This window comes from Acomys russatus, chromosome X (assembly GCF_903995435.1).
Source record: "Acomys russatus chromosome X, mAcoRus1.1, whole genome shotgun sequence".
In the NCBI taxonomy this organism is placed as follows: domain Eukaryota; kingdom Metazoa; phylum Chordata; class Mammalia; order Rodentia; family Muridae; genus Acomys; species Acomys russatus.
Genome location: NC_067169.1, coordinates 35,807,686 through 35,823,849, shown reverse-complemented (window position 1 = coordinate 35,823,849; position 16,164 = coordinate 35,807,686).

The following is a 16,164-nucleotide window of genomic DNA, read 5'->3' as shown; positions in this document are numbered from 1 at the left end:
TATAAGTCTGATAATACGACTAAGGTGATAAAAAGGCCATTTACTTCTGTTCAAAAATCAGAATTATATGCAATCTTTATGGCACTGTTAATTTTTTCTGGAATTTCTTAATATAATCACTGTGCAGAAGGCACATAAAAGTTAACAGTGATGTGAAAAACTAATTCAGTCAACTTAACTTATTGATTTTATTTTTCAAATTGTTACGCAGTTTTGCAAAGAATGCCTAACACAAGAGGTTGAATTAATGTTTTAAATATATGTATTCAACAAGTCATAGGTCTATATTATAATGTGGACTATGTTTGAGATTTTAATAAATAGATCTAGGAAAAAGATTTTTTTATAAGCCAATGAAGTTAAACTCAGAATGTTATTCTGACTGATACAAGCAGTAATCTTATCATGGAAGATATCAGAAGTTTAAATATAGTTACAAATAGAGGGCTTGATGTATAGGAACAGTTTTCTGCAATCAGAAGGAACTGATTTTGAATCTTTAGCACAAACTAATTAGGGAAGCAAGAGCTAGCATGGATATGAGTGTTTTAATAACATAGCAATTATAGAGCAGACAGATACCTAGAACTTACTGGCCAGCCATTTATATTATATTTATTGGTCTTATATTATAAAGAAGTTGAGGAGGGAAAGCACAAATATATGTATAAACAAATTTTTTAAAATATGACAAATATAACCATGTCAATTATAATTTTTGTTTCTGAAATAGGTGAGGTATCCTTAGTTGGTGTTTATAACTACCTTCATCAACTACCCATACTGTATTTCCTCCTGCCTCAGCAAGCACCTCAGCAGGTCTTGGCTTTTTTGTATTTGAAGGAGTGACCCATACCTTCATTACTGATGAGTTTGTGCCCTTTGTCATTTTGCCCTGATTAGGTTGTTGTAGTTTTTATTTTACTTTAACTGCAGTATATGGCCACACCAAGAAACACTCTACAGGATTTCCTGCACTCCAGACATGATATAACCTTCATTGTGTAAAAGCAGTCCCATTATCACTTAGTAATCTGGATAAATCTTCTCTCCCAATACTGCTATTCCTTTCTCAGCCTGTTGGTTTAAGGGCATCAGAAGCCCAGAGTGGTTAGGGGGAGTTCTAGGATTCTAGTTCAATGGAATGTTTGCTGTCTCTCCTAGCAGGGCCACACCCTCATCTGTAGATGTGTCTTCAAAAGGCCATTCCATCTTTCCCCATCATACTGAAATAGTCCATCTAGTTCATGATACATGATTTACATGATAAAGCCAGTGGAATCCATGATCACAGGCTCACTGTCACAAGTCTCTCAGTGTAAAGTGGTTTACTTTCTCAAAGGCAGTACTGTGTGGGATAAGGTGGATAAGGCATTTTGTAAGTACACATATGGTGATTTTGGCAAAAGAATTTCAGGCAGGAAATGCAGAAACATAACCAGAATAAGTATCTACTTCATTAAGGTTAAGCCATTGTCCTTTCCATTGAAGAAGTGGTGTAATGTAGACAACTTGCCCCCAGGTTGCTGGCTAGGTACCTGGGTTAATGGTGCCATATCTGGGGCTCGGTGTTGGTCTGCAGCAGCTGTAGCCAGGTCAGGCTTGGAAAGTGGAAATCCAGGGTGTTGAGCCTATGCATAATTCCAATCTCTGCCATCATGACCACTTTTTTTTCACAGGCACATTGGGAAATAATGGGGGTGGTTAGGGAAAGAGGCTGACTGTCCATAGAAATAGTCATCCTATATACTTGATTATAAAACTCCACCTCTGTTGAAGACACCTTTTGATGAACATTTGCAAAGGACGCAAGTATCTTCCGAACAAATGACCATATGTACTACCCAAAGTTCTGCCCACCCTAAAGATTTCCCTTTGACACAGTGTTTCAGAATTGTTCCAGAAAGCGGTTGTAGAGATACATCTGTCTACTTATAGATGGTGTCATAATTTACATGGCCATCAGTTAACTAGACCCTCTTATTAAGGCAATAGACTACATCCCATGAGGGAATAAGTTCATATTTGGCATCAGAAGACATTGTAATGGGCATCAAAATAATAAGCAATTGGGCAACTTCTTCATGTAATTTGCATGTAACATGCTAGGGTCAAACATGTATGTACTACTTCCATTTGATAATGGATTGCTTCTATACATGTCCAACATTGTGACTTGGCATGCCATGTAACATGCAGCTCATGATGGGAAACTCGGGTCACAGAGTAACTTGATGGTTCCTTGTCAATCCTTCAGAATCCACTAAAGACCAATAGCAGGCTAATAGCTGTTTCTCAAAAGGGAATAGTTATATTCAAATGAGGGTAAAGCCTTGCTCAAAAACTCCAAAGGTCTCTAATAGGAGCTGCTCAATGTCTCCAAAGAGTATCTCTATCTTCCACTGAAACTTTAAACCCCATCAGGTCTGTTGGTTCATATTGTCCAAAAATTGTCCAAGTGGTAGGTGTCCAGCCTGCAGAATAGGATTCTCAAGTTCCAGGCCTCACTCAAAACTAAAGAGTTATGAGTTACTTGATATGTAACCTGGAGTAAGCTACTACCAAGTTGAGGAATGTGCTGTCTCTAAGATTTTCAATAGGCCCACAAAATGTTATATTTTCTTTCTTTCTTTCTTTTTTCTTTTTCTTTCTTTCTTTTTTTTATGATAGGCCAGATGCAATACCTTAACTTTCAGAAGTAAATTGCTTCTGGTTGTCCTTTTAACAGATCTTGATAAAAAGACATTTTCTATATTAACAGCTATACCATATGTACCAGGAGATGTGTTATCTGTTCAAGTAAGGATATCGCATTCCATTTAGAAGCTGCTGTTTGAGTTTCATTATTAAGCTTCTGATAGTCAACTGTTATTCTCCATGATCCACCTATCTTCCACACTAGACAGATAGAAAGTTAAAATGAGATGTACTGGGAACCACCACCCCTATATCTTTGATGGAGATACTAATTGCTGCAATTCTCCCAGGGATACAATACTGTTTTTGATTCACTATTTTCCCTGGCTGGGGCAGCTATAAAGGTTTCCATTTAGCTTTTTTAATCCTAATGTCCTTCACTCCACAGGCCTGGGAACCAGAGTGATAATTCTTCCAACTTCTAAATATATCTAAATATATCAATTTTACATTCTGATAATGGGATGATAAAACACAGGGTGAGTGAAGGGACCCACTGGACCTACTGTGATTCAGACTTTAGCAAAAATTCCATTAATTACTTGAATTCCATAAGCTAGTATTTTAATTGGAGGGCCAAAATATTTCTTTGGGTCTCCTAGAATCAGGGTGAATTCAGAAACAATATCCAATAGACCCCAGAAAGTATCATCTTTTTCATTTCTCCAAGTATAGTTATTCTTATAAAAGGCCATGATTTCCACTTGGGAAGGATTGGACAAATGTTAACAGTAAAACTCATAGGCATTTTAACAAGTCCTCTCTCAGGTGAACTTGCCTATATGTTCACTAAAGGGGTTTTGAGTCTGCAAACAAGGTCACATCTGGAAATTGAGCTAAAGGATGGAATTCCCTTTCTCCATGGTCCAATGTAATCTTTGTTTTAATCTTTTGAGATTTTTCCAATTATATGGAATGCTTGTTATCTATTTCATGCCTGGAAAAAAACAAGGATTGATTATTTGGTACCAAATGTTCATATGAGTCATACATATGACTGTGCTTCCCATTTTGATTTAGACCATTATGTACATTGCCTTTTCTACGCAAGCCACTATGGTATGATAATTGCCTTTGGTGATGCAGTGTTGCCTCTATCCTGATACCTCAGGGCTCAGATAAACCCATTGCATTTAATTCATCCCAGTAAGCAGTAACATCTCTAACCTGATGATCTGGCATAAAGATGAAAACAATGATTTTCAATGTGTTGGAGATCCCCTCATCTTTTTACTTCCTAAAAGATTAGTGAAAAAAACACCTTCTGGACATTGTTATTGTATAGGATTTGGTTTTAAACAGTCTAACCATATTAGAATTGCAAATTTTCTTGAACCTTATAATCTCTTTATCAACACTAAACCAAGGAATATACAGAATCTCTAAATCCTTTTTGATAGGCCATATTTCGACAAATGTTTTAGAAAACCACTCAAAAACTTTTGATAGTATTTTAACTGTGTGATCTTTCATATTTAATATGGTTTTACATGGAATCTCTACTTAATGGGCATATATCAATAAACTCATCCTGATCCAGGTTTATGTTCCTTCAGTCATTATGTCTTGTACTTAAAATCTATTCCCATATATGTTCCTAACTAGGACTTCTTAAATAATATATATATTCTTTCCACTTCAAAAGGTTTAATTAAGGAAAAAAAACTCACAGTTCTCCCAAGCTTCTTAGATTTTTGTTACTTCCAGATATGGTCTAATTGATAACCAATAACTGTTATTATAAGGGTCAAAGAATCAGATAATTTTATCTTAATTTCATGTTCCTAGAACTTTCTACTAACTATTTCATGTTCATATACAAAGCAATTCAATACTGATTTTCTGGGTCTGAAAAATGAGCAGCCTTTCATCTCCCATGCTTTAGTTGTGCAAGGTCCCACACTAGCTCCAGTGCTATTGGCAAGTGACACCTGCCAGGAGAGTTAGGTTTCTTTAGGAGGACAGTCTCTGATAGTTGTAATATCACTCATAAACATAAAAATGTGTGTGTGTGTGTGGGGGGGGTGATATGTAACAGTGGTATAACTCATAGAATTACAAAAATTGGTGAAGATGATCAAAATACCAAGTATGAAATTCTCAAAGTATTAATAATTTATATGAAAATACATAAAATTAATGTCTCACAGTTATGGAGCCAGGGAATATTTCAATTAAATTTTAACATATTGAGCCTTCACAAATATAACCATGATACACAGAGGCTAGATTCTTTTACAAATACCAAAAAATGAAGTATCTAACTAACTTTCCAAAGTTCATAAAGCTATATGTAACACCAACCTTTAAAAACAGCAGACAGATGAGAATACACATATAATTCCTGAAAGCAGAGATTGAAGTTTAAGGATCACCTATTCATGACCACCCTAGGCTATAAAAATAGTTCAGTTCCAGTCTGTGCTTCCTAGAAATATCAGTTCTCAAAATAAAAAAAAAGGAAAGGATAAAAAGAAAGAAAAAAGAAAGGAGGAAGGAAGAAAGAAAAAAAAAAAAGAAAAAGACTTTATGGATATAGCTTCTGGTGTTACTCAAAGACACCTTCTCACAGTAATGTCCCTGATCCTCTGAGTCTTCCAAACAGGTGAAATTGAAAGGGTAAAATCCCACAAGGTTTTGAGCTTATACAAAGTACTCTAGGAAACTAACTACAGCTGGGGCCAGGAAATGTGGCCATTCACTAAGAACACAGTTGACCAATGCCACACAGATAGCCCTAAAATCACATAAACAAAAATACAAGTAACATTATATGGACTCAAAAGATTATATATCTATATCTATATATATCCACATACAAACAGATTATATGCAAGACCTAAAAGCTTTTTAAAAGGCCATGATTTTGAAGGAGAATGGGGAGGCATATATGGGAGTGTTTTGAGATATGTGAGGGAAAATATAAAGGTTGTAATTCAAATAAAATACCAAAGAGAAAAAGAAATTCTCTGAATGTTCTGGTACCTATAGAAATTCTAAGAAAACATACTTTTTATATGGTTAACAACCTTTGAACTCATAAAGCAACTCAATGTCAAAAGATAAAAAGAAAGCATATAAAAATACATTCTTTAGATTTTAGTACTTGGGAAAGCTTGCTAAACTTACTAGAGGCCACTATCTCCATAGAATAGATGATGTATAAAAATAGCTCTTCAAAAGAGTTATCTTTATATATCTGTATCTATGATATTCATAAGTTTGATGAAGTCTCTAAATGTCATATTGGCAAGTCAGGGTATAAATTCTAACTATTGAGTTAAAAATTATGACAATTTCTCATTGTTATACATACTACAAAGTGTGCACACCTTTGCTTTGATAATAGTGTTAAAGTGACTTCACATTTGTATATATTCACAGTGTTTAAGTGGAAACACATTGTTATTGTTTGAATGAGAATGACCCCATAGGCTCACATGTTTGAGTACTTGGTTCTCAATTGTTTGAACACTTTGGGAAAATTTAGATGCTGTGGCTTTGTTGTAGATATGTCATTTGGGTTATCCTTTGAGGCTTGAAAGCCCTGTGAGGTACCAGTACACTGCTTGAGGTTTTGGTTTTTTTTTTTTGTTTTTTGTTTTTTTTTTTAATTTTGTTTTATTTTATTTTTTTGTTGTTGTTTTGTTTTGTTTTGTTTTTTGTTTTGTTTTGTTTAGTTTTTTTTCTGCTTGAGGTTTTGACATGGGTGCTCTCAGATTTTTCTGCCATGTCCTGTCACTACACCATTGAGATACTAGAAGAAAATTAGATTTCAGGGTTACTGGGGCAAAGGTTAAGAAATAGGCCTGCAGGAGATAATCTGGCCAGCTGCTAAGAGCAGCCCAACTAGAGATAGCTTTGCCTAGTGACTGACCCAAAGAGTCTCACTGGAGATAGAGTTGATAAGAGACCCAGTTTTATGGCCACATTCCTTCCTGTCCACTGGAGTTATGGTTACTAAGAAACCAGACACTTTCTTGGATAAGGTAGTAAACAAAGAGAACAAAGAAAGCTAAGCCATGGAGGGTCTTGGAGCCCTTTTCTGTAGCTTGCCACTCTTATAGAATTAGCCCTCTTTATGTTACTCAATCAATAGATGCTTGTCAGGTTGGAACTCCCCTACATTGGGCCACTAGGAGGGATAGGAACCTATAAATTTACCCTCAGCCTAGAGATGAAGGCTTTTTTTGGATATCAATGTGTTGCTGTCCAGTCAGAGGCTGACGCTGAGTCAATTAAAAGTCCTCATGTATATTGCATCGGGATCGAGTCCAGATAGTTTGTTGGGGGTCTCACGATCTGTGTACAGCACCATTATGGGCTCTAACTCCCTGGAACCTTAAACCCAATTGAATGCTTTCTTTATAAGTTACCTTGATTATAATACTTTGTCTCAGCAATAGAAAAGTGATTAATACAGGAATGTTCTGGTGAATCATGTTTGAATCCATTTTTTATCAAGGAATATTAGTACAAAGCATGGTAAATAAGACATATTATGGAGAAAATAAACTTCTGAATAATCATATTGCTGATCATAACTCCATAATACATACTAAGTAAAAATCTATTGCAATATGGGGTTTCTATCTATTTATAATAATTGTTATTTTTTTATATATACATCTATATTATTACACATATATACAATAAACTACTTATAGTAAGGAGAAACATGACACAATCATGATTTATATAAATATTACATTCTTGGTATTTTGACTATTTGTATTTGACAACCTTGAAGAAAATATGTTTCCTATCTTGGTGCATCTAAAATTCTGAATGTAAATCAATCTCCATCACATCTTGTCATTATCAACTAAAAACAACTATCTAGATGTAAAAATATCTTAACCACTAAATAACTAAGCTTCATTGCAAAACTAAAACACCTGGTCTTCAACCCCATCAGAGATTTGAGAGGGAATAAATTGATTACCTGAGTATGACAGGAGTGCAGATGAGTAGCTTTCCAAATTAGAAGATGACAGAGACAGTTTGCTACCTGAATAGTCACTTAAAATTCTCTATAACATTGGAGGATCATCTTCAACCTTATGGCCCAATATATCTGACAAATATATTGTGAGGCAGGAACTATTGAGGACTTGCTTACCTTGTCTTGGCATAGTTCTCCAGTGACTCTGCCTGCATCCAAGCTTGCCCCTTTTTAGGCAGACTTCTGTCTGTGGAGGATATGAGGGCATTTTGCCCAGTGGCTTCTTTGCCACATTTGAAACCGTCTCCGTAAGGAGGTTCTTGATGCTCATCACCCTTATTTGAGGTAGGCTAGGTGTTGCCAGGATTTAATCTGTCTCATTGTCAGTGAATCTAGACACTAAGCCACTTAGAGGAAAAAGTGGGAAAGAGCCTGGAACATATTGGCACAGGAGACAACTTCCTGAACAGAACACCAACGGCCCAGGTCTTAATGTCAATCATTAATAAATGGGACCTCATGAGGCTGAGAAGCTTCTGCAAGGCAGGAGACACTGTCAAGAGAACAAAGCGACAGCCTACAGACTGGGAAAAAATCTTCACCAACCCTACATCTGACAAAGGTTTAATATCCAAAATATATAAAGAACTCAAGAAATTAAACACCACCAAACCGAATAACCCAATTGAGAAATGGGGCTTGGAACTAAACAGAGAATTCTCAACAGAGGAGTATCAAATGGCTGAGAAACACTTAAAGAAATGCTCAACCTCCTTAGTCATCAGGGAAATGCAAATCAAAACAACTCTGAGATTCCATCTTACACCCATCAGAATGGCTAAGATCAAAAACTCAAGCAACACCACATGCTGACGAGGATGTGGGGAGAGAGGAACACTCCTTCATTGTTGGTGGGAATGCAAACTAGTACAGCCACTTTGGAAATCTATCTGGTGCTATCTCAGAAAAATGGGAATAGGGCTTCTTCAAGACCCAGCTATTCCACTCCTTGGAATATACCCAGAAGATGCTCCAGCTCACAACAAGAAAATTTGCTCAACCATGTTCATAGCAGCCTTATTCATAATAGCCAGAACATGGAAACAACCTAAGTGTCCCTCAGTAGAAGAGTGGATAAAGAAACTGTGGTACATATACACTATGGAATACTACTCAGCTATTAAAAACAAGGAATTCCCGAAATTTGTGGATAAATGGATTGAGCTAGAAATGATCATAATGAGTGAGTTAACCCAGAAGCAGAAAGAATCAAATGGCATATACTCACTTATATCTGCATACTAGCCCAAGGGGCATGTCCCACGAAAGCCTTCACTTACCAGGAAACTGGGACAGAGGGGAAGGCATCCTATTGGGACTCTAAATGAGAGACGCATGGGAGAATAGCAAAATAAAAGGATACAGATGGTCCTAGAAATCTACAAGTAGAACAATATGATAGGCAGATTTGGGCCCAGGGGTCCCGCTTAAACTAAGGCACCAGCCAAGGACAATACAGGAGGTAAACTTTAAACCCCTTCCCAGATCTAGCCAATGGTCAGAATATTCTCCACAGTTGAGTGGAGAGTGTGATATGACTTTCTCACGTACTATGGTGCCTCACATTTGACCATGTCCCCTGGAGGGGGAGACCTGGTGGCACTCAGAGGAAGGACAGCAGGTAGCCAAGAAGAGACTTGATACCCTATGAGAATATATAGGGGGAGGTAATCCCCCTCAGGAACAGTCATAGGGGAGGGGAATAATGGGAAAATGGGGGGGGGGAAGGAATGGGAGGATACAAGGGATGGGATAAACATTGAGATGTAACAAGAATAAATCAATAAAAATAAAAAAATAAAAATAAATTAAAAAAAACATTTTTAAATGCCATATTCTGTATATCTGTGAGGTTTTTGAAGACCTTATCTAACTATTTTACCTTAACTTTCTACAGAGTCATATCTATCTGTTGCCACTAAGATGTATATTCTTGTGATAAAAGTTGACTAATAATCGATATGACCATGATTTGATAAACTAACAATTAACTTGTATAACATTTAACCTAAACAGCCTGCAATAGCACTTTCAAAGTATTGGAAGTAAACCTTGTATTATAATTAAGTTATATGGGTGTAATAACTAATATTAGAGTAGAAATATATATGCGTTAATAATCATCTTACATTTGAATTATAAACCACTGTACCTAAAATTAAACTTATTTCTCTCTCCTCTCTCTCTCTCTCTCTCTGTCTCTCTCTCTCTCTCTCTCTATCTCTCTCTCTCTCTCTCTCTCTCACACACACACACACACACACACACACACTATTCACTGTATTGTAGTGTAGCTATCTTGTATTATGTGGCTAATATCTGCTTATGAGTGAGTATATACCACTGGTGTCTTTCTGAGTCTGGTTTACCCCATTCAGTATGATCTTTTCAAGTTCTATCAATTTGCCTATAAATTAAAGAATTCCTTGTTTTTAATAGCTGAGGAGTATTCCATAGTATAAATGTACCACAGTTTCTTTATCCATTCTCCACTTGATGGACATCTAAGTTGTTTCCAGATTCAGGCTATTATGAATAAAACTGATGTGAACTTAGTTGAGCAAATGTTTTTGTTCTATGATGGAGCAACTTTCATGTATATTCCAAGGAGTGGTATGGTAGAACTATTCCCAGTTTCTTAAGAAAGCACCAGATTGATTTCCAAAGTGGTTGCATAAGTTTGCACTCCCACTAGCAATGGAGGAGTGTTACCCTTTCTCCACATCCCCACCAGCATGTGCTGTCACCAGAGTTTTTATTCTTAACCGTTCAGATAGTTATAATATGTAATCTAAGAGTTGTTTTGAGTTGCATTTCCCTGATAACTAGGGATGTTGAGTATTTCTTTCAGTGTTTCTCAGCCATTCCATATTCCTCTGTTGGGAATTCTCTGTTTAATTCTGTACCTCATTTTTACTTGGATTATTTGGTTTGGTGGTGTTTAATTTCTTGAGTTTTTATATACTTTGTATATTAGCCCTCTTTTAAAGGTAGGCTTGGTGAAGAAATTTTACCAGTCTGTAGGCTGTCATTTTGTTCTGTTGACAGTGTCCTTCAGCTTTCAAAAACTATTCAGTTTCATAAGGTCTCATTTATTAATAGTTGATCTTAGAACCTGAGATGTTGGTGTTCTGTGTATGAAGTTGTCTCCTATACTGATGAACTCAAGGCTCTTACTCATTTTTTATTCTAGAAGATTTAGTGTGTCTGGTTTTATGTTAAGGTCTTAAATCCATTTGGACTTCAGTTTTGTACAGAGTGATATATATGGATCTATTTTCATTTTTCTACATGTTTAGACCAGCACCATTTGTTGAAGATGCTATCCTTTTTCCATTGTATGGATTTGGCTTCTTTGTCAAAAAAATCAAGTGTTGATAGGTATGTGGGTTTATTTCTAGGTCTTCAATTTGATTCCATTGATCCATCAGCCTGTTTCTATCCCAGTACCATGCTGTTTTTATTACTGTTGCTCTATAGTAATAGCTTGAGACCTGGCATGGAGATTCCTCCAGAAGATCTTTTATTTTACAGTATCATTTTAGCTATTCTGCTTTTTTCATTTTTCTATATGAAGTTAAGAAATGATCCTTCAAGGTTGGTAAAGAATTGTGTGGGTATTTTGATGCAAATTTCATTGAATCTGTAGATTGCTTTTGGTAAGATGGCCATTTTACTATGTTGCTTCTCCCAATCCATGAGCATGGGAGATCTTTTTGTCTTCTGAAATCTTCAAATTCTTTCTTCAGAGATTTGAAGTTTATTTTCATACAAATATTTCACTTTCTTTTTTAAAGTTGCACCAAGATACTTTGTATTATTTGGTGCTATTGCAATGGGTGTAGTTTCCCTAACTTTTTTCTCATCATGTTTGTCACTTGTATACAAGATGGCTACTAATTTTTAGAGTGGACTTTGTTTCCAACCACTTTGCTGAAGGTGTTTATTAGCTGCAGGAATTCCTTGAAAGAATTTTTGGTGTCACTTATTATATAGTATCATACCATCTGAGAATAGTGATAATTTGATTTCTTCTTTTCTGATTTGTATCTCATTAATCTACTTTATTTGTCTTCTTGCTCTAGCTAGGACTTTGAGTACTATATTGAAGAGATATAGAGAGTATTGACAGCCTTGTCTTTTCCCTGATTCCAGTAGCATTGATTTAAGTTTATCTCTATTTATTTTGATGTTGACTATACGCTTGCTGTATATTGACATTATTATGTGTAGAAATGTGCTTTGTATTCCTGCTGTCTCCAGAAATACTAATTTTAATGGGTGTTGGATTTTGTTGAATGTTTTTTCAGCATCTAAGATGATCGTATGGTTTTTTTCCTTAAGTTAGTTTATATTGATGGATTTCTGCATAATGAGCCACCCTTGCATGCCTGGGATGAAGCCTACATGGTCATGGTGAATGATAGTTTTGATGTGTTCTTGAATTTGATTTGAGAGTATTTTACCGAATATTTTAGTATCAATGTTCACAAAAGAAATTGATCTGAAATTCTTTTCCTTTGTTGAGTCCTTCTCTGGATTAGGTATCAAGGTGACTGTGGCCTTATAGAATGAGTTTGGTAATGTTCTTTCTGTTTCTATTTTATGGAATAGCTTGAAGAGAGTTGGTATTGTCTCTTCTCTGAAGGTCTCTTATAATTCTGTGCTGAATCAATCTGGTCCTGGTTTTGTTTGTTTGTTTGTTTGTTTTTTGCTGTTGTTGTAGGAAGACTTTTGATGACTGCCTCTATTGCCTTATGTGTTATAGGACTATTGAATTTGTTTACCTGATCTTGATTCAATTTTGGTAGTTCATAACTAACAAGGAAATTGTCCATTTCATTTAGGTTTTCAAATATTGTCACATATAGGCTTTTGAAGTAAGACCTGATGATTCATTGAATTTTCTCAGTGTCTGTTCTTATGTCTCCTTTTTCATTTCTGATTTTGTTGATTTGAATACTCTCCCTCTGCCTTTTAGTTAGTTTGGTTAAAGGTTTGTCAATCTTGTTGATTTTCTCAAAGAACCAGCTCTTGCTTTCATTGATTCTTTGAATTGTTTTCTTTCTTTTTTTTCAATTTATTGATTTCAGCTGTGAGTTTGATGATTTCTAGGCATCTAGTCCTCTTGGGTGTGTCTGCTTCTTTTTGTTCTAGAACTTTCAGGTCTACTGTTAAATTGCTAGTATGGGATCTCTCCAGTTTCTTTATAAAGGCACTTAGTGCTATGAACTTTCCTCTTAGCACTTCTTTCATTGTGTCCCATAAGTTTGGGTATGTTTTGCCTTCAGTTTATTTGAATTCTAGGAAGTTTAAGATCTATAGGGAAGCTGAGCAACTTTGGGCTTGGAAATCTATCAGCCCACTCTTCTCTGGTCTGACCCAACTGGGATACAGTCAAGAAACCCAGATGAGCTGATCTGGGTGCAGGCTATAACACCCACTGTCCAACATCCTGAGGAGGCTTTTGGGGAGCCCTAGAAAACAACCTTTGGCTTGGAGTTCTCTTTACTTGCTCCCAACCTGACTGGCCAATGTGAGACAGAGACAGCAACCTCATTGGAAGACCCTCTCGGTCTGCTAACACTAGAGACAACCAGAGGCCTAGGGCACAGTGCAAAAAAAACAAAACAAAAAACAAAACAAAACAAAACAAAAAAAAAACAAAAAACAAAACAAAACAAAACAAAACAAAAAAACCCAACAACAAAACTCTGAGCCATATAACGACACCGGAAACCAGTTATCCTAACACAGCAAGCCCTAGAGATATGAGCACCCAGGAAGCACAAGGAGAAGTTTTTAAATCTGAGGTGATGAAATGATAGAAGCGTTGAAAGAGGAAAATAAATCACTCAAAGAAACACAGGATAGTATATTCAAACAGATAAAGAAATTGAATAAGTCCTATAAAGAATTACAGGAAAATACATCCAAACAGATGAAGGAATTGAATAAATCCTATAAGGAATTACAGGAAGACACAATCACCTGGGACAAATAAATGAATAAGACTGTTTAAGACTTAAAGAAGGAATTAGGAGCAACAAAGAAACCATAAGCTGAGGCAATCTTAGAGTTGGGAACAGGATCAATAGACATAAGCCACACCAGTCAACTACAAGATATAGAAGAAAGAATCTCAAGTATGGAAGATCCAATAACAGTTATTGATACATGAATCAAAAAAACATTAAAACCAAAAAGTTACAGACACAAAATACCCAAGAAATCTGTGACAGTATAAAAAGACCAAATCTAAAAATAATAGGAATAGAAGAAGAAGACTCCAAGCTCCAATGCCAAAAAATATTTTCAACAAAATCATAGAAGAATACATCCCCAACCTAAAGAAAAAAGACCCTAAAAAATATAAAAAACTTAGAGAAGTCCAAATAGATTTCACCAGGAAAGAAAATACACCTACTACATAAAAAATCAAAGCATTAAATGTACAGAACAAAGAAAGAATATTAAAAGGTACAAGAGAAAAAGGTCAAGTTACATATAAAGGCAAACCCATCAGAATCACACCTGAAGTCTCAACAGAGACCATGAAAGCTACAATGGCCTAGATGGAAGTCATACAAACATTAAGAGACCACAGATGCCAACCCAGATTACTATACCCAGCAAAATTTAAAATCACTTCTAGCTCATTTCTAGTTCAATCCATTTGTCCACAAATTTCTGGAATTCCTAGTTTTTAATAGCTAAGTAGTATTCCATAGTGTAAATGTATCACAGTTTCTTTATCCATTCTTCTACTGAGGGATACTTAGGCTGTTTCCATGATCTGGCTATTATGAATAAGGCTGCTATGAACTAGAAATGATCATAATGAGTAAGTTCACCCAGAAGCAGAAAGAGTCAAATGGTATATACTCACTTATATCTGGACACTAGCCCAAGGGGCATGTCCCATGAAAGTCTTCACTTACCAGGAAAGTGGGACAGAGGGGAAGACATCCTATTGGAACTCTAGATGAGAGAAGCATGGGAGAATGGGGAAACAGAAGGATCCAAAGGGTCCTAGAAACCTACAAGGAGAACATTATGATGGGCAGATCTGGGGTCAGGTGTCCTGCTCAAACTATGGCACAGCCAAGGACAATACATGCAGTAAAGTTCAAATCCTACACAGATCTAGCCAATGGACAGGACATTCTCTACAGTTAAGTGGAGAGTGGGGACTGACTTTCACACAAACTCTGTTGTCCCATATTTAACCATGTTTCCTTGATGGGGAGCCCTGGTGGCACTCAGAGGAAGGATAGCAGACTACCAAGAAGAGAATTGATATCCTATGAGTATATACAGGGGGAGGAAGTCCCCCTCAGTCACAGTCATAAGGGAGGGGACTAAGGGGATAATGGGAGGGAGGGAAGAATGGGAGGATACAAGGGATGGGATTATCATTGAGATGTAATATGAATAAATAAATAAAATTAAAAAAATTTAAATCACCATAGATAGAGAAAACAAGACATCCCATGACAAAACCAAGTTTAATCAGTACTTAACCACAAATTCAGCCCTACAGTAGGTGCTAAAAGGAAAACTCCAACTCCAGAAGACTAACTACACCCAGAAAACACAGGAAATTAATAACTCCACATCCACAAATCTAAAACATAGAAATATAAACACTCTACACACCAACATCAAGACAAAAGGAAATAACAACCAATGGTCATTAATATCTCTTAACATCAACTGCCTCAACTCTCTAGTAAAAAGACATAGGCTGACATAATGGAACTAAAAACAGGATCGTACATTCTGCTGCATACAAGAAACATACCTCAGCAATAAAGATAGAAAGTAAAAGGTTGGTAAACTGTATTCCAAGCAAATGGACAAAATAAGCAAACTGGAGTAGTCTTTCTATTATCTGATAAAATAGACTTTCAATCAAAACTAATCAAAAGAGGTGAGGAAATTCACTTAATTCTCACCAAAGGTAAAATATGCCAAGGTGTCTCTGTTCTGAACATCTATGCCCCAAATGCAGGAGCAACCACATTTCTAAAGGAAATATTACTATAGCTTAAATCATACATCACACCATACACATTAACAGTGGGAGACTTCAAAACCCCTCTTTCCCCAATAGACAAATCATAAGGCAGAAACTAAATGGAGAAACAAGGAAACTACTAAACATCATGAAACAAATGGACCTAACTTATATCTACAGAACATTTCACTCAAACACAAAAGAATACACCTTCTTTTCAGCACCTCATGGAACTTTCTCTAAAACTGACCACATATTTTGTCACAAAGCAAACTTCAACAGATACAAGAAAATCAAAATAATCACTTGCATCTTAAGAGTATGGATTAAAGTTGGAACTCAACAACAAAAGAAACAACTGAAAGCCTACAAACTCATGGAAACTGAACAACTCCCTATTCAGTGAAATCTGGGTAAGGGACAGAATAAAAAGAGAAATTAA